The following is a 6,125-nucleotide window of genomic DNA, read 5'->3' as shown; positions in this document are numbered from 1 at the left end:
GGAGGGGAAGGTGGGGTATTTGCTGCATGGCCCCTCCCCCAGCCTGCAGGTTGTGGGTGCCGTGGGGAAGCTTTGCACAAGGGCCTCACCTACCAGGTGAAGGAGAAGGGAAAGGCTGTGTCTGTTGTTCAAAGGTAGAAAGGTGGGGATTTTAGCAGATTCTGCCTAAAAATGAGCATTTGGAAGCTCTGTATACACCCTGGCTCCATCAGTGCGGTAATCCCTTCTGTCGCGAGACCCTACTAGTAATAAAGATGCTTCTCACCCACCTCCATGTCCTGGCGCTTTTCTGCTAAAAATACTCTACGCGCTTACAATTATAAAGAGAAGAGGTTGCAAAAGAGATTTGCAGAATTATTTTGTTTGTTTTCGACCCACAGAGGTTTAAACGTGTTTGAATAAGCCTTTAACATTTAACAATCTAATAAGGAGAATTTACATAATATTCCAGATTTTCAGATTCTCCTGGAAAAAACCTCAAGCTCTGACAACTCTGGGCCTGATGAGCAGCATGGCAGCCGTCAGCTGGCACGGAGCGCGGAGCTCTTTAGAAGGAACAGGGATTTTCCATCTCGCCGTCTGCCCCACCTGGCACGTTCGCCACCCGACGTCACCCTCCACCCTCACACTGGAGCGTGGAGCCCTGGGGCAGACCCACCCACACTTTGTGTCCCAGGGGCCCCTCACCAACCTGACCCCAGGGCTCCACTTCCCCTGCGGGTGGCCCGAGTCACAGCTTTGGGCGGAAGGGAACAAGGCTGTGGCAAGGCCCTGGGTTGAGATGTAAGTGGTGAAACAAGCCACCATAACGTCTCTCGGAAGCCAAAAGCAATAACAGGTTTGTGGACAATAGGATTTGGTCACCCCCAGCAGCAGTTTTTACCCAGGGGTTCTCACTAAAAAAACAGAACCCCTCTGGTCCTGGCATACTTGCTGGCCGAGCACAGGGCACTCCAGCAGCCCCCTCACCCCCACCTATTTCTCACTCCCTCGGGCAGGTGGGAAGTAGCCTGGCTGTGGCGGAGACAAAGGCCGTGGGTTCCAGCGCCACCTGCGCTACACTGAGCAAGTCCCTGGGCCTCTCTGAGTCTGTCTGTCTGCCTTGAAAACGAGGATGCTAATCCCTACTTGGTCTTCTTCCTAGCTCGAGAATGAAACGAGGTAACACATGGCAAAGAGCTCCATAAGCTAGAGAGCCCTGTCCGTGACGTGGAACAATTTTAAGTTACCTTCAGAGGACGGACCATGCCTTTTCTATGGCCAGGCCCCCATTGCCTGCATATTAAATGGGCAGCAATCATGGGGACGTGAATGACCACATCTGAGGAAGTAGTTCCAGTAAGGACGTCCCACCCTGAAACACCAGCCCTCCCCCCTCTGGGAAGACGGTCTCGTATCAGTCCCAGCCCCAGAGGGTCCCTCATGGAGTGGCGAGGGCCCCAGCCAGTCGGAACCTCCTGCTAACCCCCGATGACACGGGGGTTACCTGGGTGGAAGCCAAGTCTCCCTCACTCCCCTTGACCCACGTGGCCCTTTTCCAGGCAGGTAAAACAGAGGTTCGATCATGAGGATTACATTCAGATGGAAATAGGGCTCAATTCATCGTGAATGACTTTTCTCCAGCCAAAGAATAGTCATATCAAGAAAACGAAAGCATCCCGTGGTAGCCATTCAGAAAGAAGACCCAAATTCAAGGCGCTCCAACGGAACCGGCCAACCAGTTGGCTGTTTGTTCATCTGAAGCATCTACCCCACCCCAGACTCCCTGAGACAAGGAGACAGGAGATGCTTCCAAAAGCCCCACACAGGATTGGTGCTTCCACCGACGTCCAGACCCCTCGCCCCTTAAAAGCTGCTGCCGAGGTCACACAGCCCACTGCTAAGGCTCAGCTGTCACCTGGGGAGGCAGAGGCTGGTGTTGAGGGATCAGAGGAGACCCTGAAGGACTCTGAGCTGTGTTTCCTTTTAGATTCAGTTAAGTGGATTCTCCCACCGCCCAGCCCGTGTTGTCCCAGTTGTTTTCTCACAACGCGGACTGAGATAGTGCACGGTTATGAAAATAAATTAGCCCAGTAATTATCTTTCCTGGCTGAGGATAAGAGGCTAGTTACATGATGGATGGCGCAGAGTCTCTGTCGTCTGGGGTAAACGAGGCTCCCTTGCCACTTGGAATTTGTGAGTGTGAATGCGTCACTCACAAAACCCCCGGAGGCAGTGCACAAATGCACCCAGTGGCTGCGCTGAGGACACCCCGTCCAGCTCCCAGACACAGGACTGCCTTTGAACTGGCTGGAAAGTATAGCCTGTGCAGAGCTTTATATACTGACCGTAACCTGTGGCCCCCAGCATTAGGGCAGGAAACCGCACAGGTAAGTGCATTTACCAGGGAAACAATATACTGTTTGAAACGGGGTCTGCCCTGGAAAACGCAAGCTATCAGCTGACCTCCCAAGAGAGAAGGGTAGGTGCTTCCTCCCCTACAGCAGCGGGGCCCTCCTGCAAGGGGAGACCCCTCACGTTTCAGGGACTTGCTGAGAAGGAGAAACGGAACATGGAAACCACCGCGATCGTCCTAACCAACGTCATTCAGTGGAAACCCGAGGCCGGATGTGAACTTCAGTGTGAGTGACAGCAGTAACCTGCAAGCCCTCGTGTTCTTACAGCCCGGTGTTAGAACTCCAGGGAAATAATGTACACCTTACTATTTGTCCATTAGGTCGTACAGAAACTACGTTTAAAATCAACTATGTAACCACTACTTAAACAGCGCTCTTCAGGAAAGACGGTGCGCTCCAAGTCCTGGCACTTGTCCAGCCTTCTCCGTCGTCTCACTTGATCTTCCGGAGCAACTAACTGGGAGGGGGCTGGAGAGCCGGGAAACCGACTTGGAGAAGCCAAGACAGAAACTGTGCCTCCGATTCCTAGCCCAGTGCTGTTTCTATAGTGCAGGAATGTTCCGGGGCTGGGGGCGGGGGGCGAGAATCCCCTTTAAAGCAGGGTCCAGGGAGAAGGTTGATGAAGGCAGTCTCTCCATGATGCAGAGAGGAGTGACTCCTGTACGTGGTTCGGTCTCTGCCCTCTTGGTGGAAATTAACTTTCAAATAATGACATAGCCGCGTTCCACGTCCCGACTCCCAGAATTTGGTCATTGGCGGCAGACCCTGTGCTCCCGATAGGCGGCCAGGTAGTACCTGTGCTCCCACCCCGCACCACCCCGCTCCGTTCTCTCTACTCCGAAGCTTCGCTGGCCTTTTTCAGGGCACAGCCCTCACCACGTGAACCCTTTCTTGATGTCTGTCTCCCTGGGGCTCTGTGCCCCTGGGCCACTGGCCTCCTGACAGTCCCCAGGGTGTGCAGTGCACCCTCCCACCACAGCTCCTCTCTTGTCCCTCCCCCCCCACGCAACCCCCAACCCGGTGACACCAGCCCATCCTGCTCACGCTGGGAGCTCAGCAAAATGCCACTTCCTTGGGGGTGGGGTGGGGCGCTCACCTCCTTGACCAGGTGGGCTTTTCCATTACTTGCGCGTTCTCTAACCACCAGGTTCTTTTATTTTTTATTTAATCTTTATTGCATTTTCCCATTACCATGTATCCCCCTTCTACACCCCACCCCCAGCGGTCCCCACACTGTTGTCCATATCCATGAGTCCTTTTTCCTTTTTGCTCGACCCCTCCACCCCCTCACCTCCCCCAACCCCAGCCATCATCCCAGGTTCTTTTCTCCATCGTCCTCGTGTCTTTTCACAATCGCCCATTTGTGACACTGATTCACACTTGTGTAAGGCCCACGGACACAGGACTCTCGTCTGGTTTGCAGCCCTCTTGTCCTGCGCCTGGCACAGAGTTCAGCGTGATGTAAATGCTCCAGAAACACCAGGGAGGGAGGGAGGGAACTTCGTAAGAAGCCACACCTGAGGGTGCAAGGTTGCCATGCCAACTGCCTGATTTGAAGAGCACGTGGTTTCTCACTCCTCCAGTAGACGAGATAGTCACTACCGAGCTGACCCCCCACACAGCAAGCTGTCTGCTTCCTGGACCCCAGGGCTCCCCTTTAGCACCAGGGGCTGTCCCAGTGAGCAGCCCGCCTCCCCAAGAACAGCTTCCTGTCCCCACGGCCTGCTCCCCTCAGGAACCAGTGGCAACCAGAGAGAGGGAGGGACCGCTGCCCAGTGACTGGGGCTGTGAGTGTCCTGTCAGCCAAGGTGAGGACCCTGCAGGTGTGGGAGTGGGGGAGCGTCAGCATGGGGGAGGGGGCTGTGCTCGGACGGTGAAGGCTTCTGCTCTCTAAATGCTGCAGGGTCCCCTCATGCGCTCGCCCTCATGGTCAAGCGATAGGAGCAGAAAATGCCGGTTACCACTGGCCTTAGAGAACTAACAAAATGACGAGAGAAAGCCTAAGATGTTGGCTTGACCGGGTAAAAATGTTGCAGTTTCAACTACAGGCACTTGTGGGAACTGCTTCTTGCGCCTCTGTGCTATCGTTATAATTACAACAGAAATCAGAGTCCTCGTGAACCGGGTGGGAGGGCAGCTTGGCTCGCTTTTCTCACCACGGAAAGGCCCTGTCTGTAGTCTGACTGCCTTTCCAGCCTATTGACTTTACAGCACAGATGCTCACCGCTTAAGCTGGGAAGTCCTGAGCTGATACGCGTACCTTCCATCGGCCTTGACCTTGGCCTGCAGAGTTTGATCCATCCCATTGGCCCCAGCGCCAAGCCCTGAGTGTCATAGTCCTGAGACTATGTGCCCTGAATGCCTGAACAACATGAGGGAAACAGGAACGTTCTGACTGAGGCCCAGGTCGCCCCTGCTGTCCACCCAGGTGACTTTGCTCACCTGCACCTGCGGAATTCAGTTGCCGTGAGTTTTGCTGGGACGTCCCGTCATGAAACGTCCTCATCCTTTGATGGTTTTGTACAGCTAGGGACCAACTGCCCACATCGGTGCTGTGGTCCCGGCAGCTGGGCGTGGAGTGACCGCTGGGTCCAACCTTCCAGAGCCCCTGGCTGTGCCTGGGCACCCAGGACAGCTCCTGTGGGCTTGTCCCAGTTCCTGGGACCACCTGAGAGGCAAAGTGTCCAAAACACCCTCTAGGGAAAGTAGCATCAAGGCTGTGGCCCCTGCTGGGGTTCTGGAGCCATAGCCTCGGTGCCACACTGACCCCCCGTTACCAGCATAGGACCACCAAACGGCAGCAGCAATCCGGCAAAGGTAGGTTAGAGACAGGCCTTTGAAAGAGGTGTGTAAAACCTGGAGATGGGCAGGGGGATGTGTGGGGGTGGGAGAGGATATGGGGGGGAGGATGGGGGGCAGATGGGGGGCAGAGGGAGGTTGAGCCCAGGGGTAGATCCACGTTCTGGAATCTTGACTACCTGGGCGCTTTTCTTCTGTGACTCCTTCAACATCTTACCAGAAATGCACCCTGAGGGCAGCCTGGCTTTCCCTCCGCCCTGAACACTCTGTGGCTCTCAGCCACCCCCAGCCCCCAAGAGGCCCCATGCCAGTGAGGGGCCCTAAGTGTTAACTTCATGAATCCCCCGGTCAGTCTGTCCCTCAAGCGCAGGCAGCAGCTGTGTGCTGTACTTCGCGAGGAGAGGGGCTGCTGTGAGCCGGCGTAGGCCGGGTCCCCGTTTCTCCCACCCTTCCTCGCAGTGGTTCCCGAACCTCAGGTGTTCTCCACACACTGAGCAGAAGTCTTTGCAGCATGATTGATGGGTGGGGGGTGAACATTTGTTCACTAGACTCCCTGTTCCGGGAAATGTTTACAAGTCTTCCCACAGTTCTCGTAGTACCGGCAAGGCTGTCTTCGACTGTTCTAGTCAAGGCTAGTGTAACGGCGTCGGTGCCAAGTTCTCACGTGTTCCGGAAGCACAGCTGCTTCTTTCGTGTGACCTCCATCCTCTCCCAGCCCCACACTGTGCCCCGCCCCTTCTGGCCCATTGCATGGCCACTGACTCTGTGTGACAGACAAAAACGAACTCCACACATTCGCTGAAAGGGGCCGTATGAAGGTCAATACCACGGCCATACGGCTTCAACTCAAACAGACAAGCTGTGTGGCCAGTCTGGCTCCTCCCTACGCCTCTCAGTCCCGTGGGAAAGCTTCTGGCTTTCACTGTCGAG

Source organism: Desmodus rotundus, chromosome 6 (genome assembly GCF_022682495.2).
Source record: "Desmodus rotundus isolate HL8 chromosome 6, HLdesRot8A.1, whole genome shotgun sequence".
Classification (NCBI taxonomy): domain Eukaryota; kingdom Metazoa; phylum Chordata; class Mammalia; order Chiroptera; family Phyllostomidae; genus Desmodus; species Desmodus rotundus.
This window is presented reverse-complemented; position numbering follows the sequence as displayed.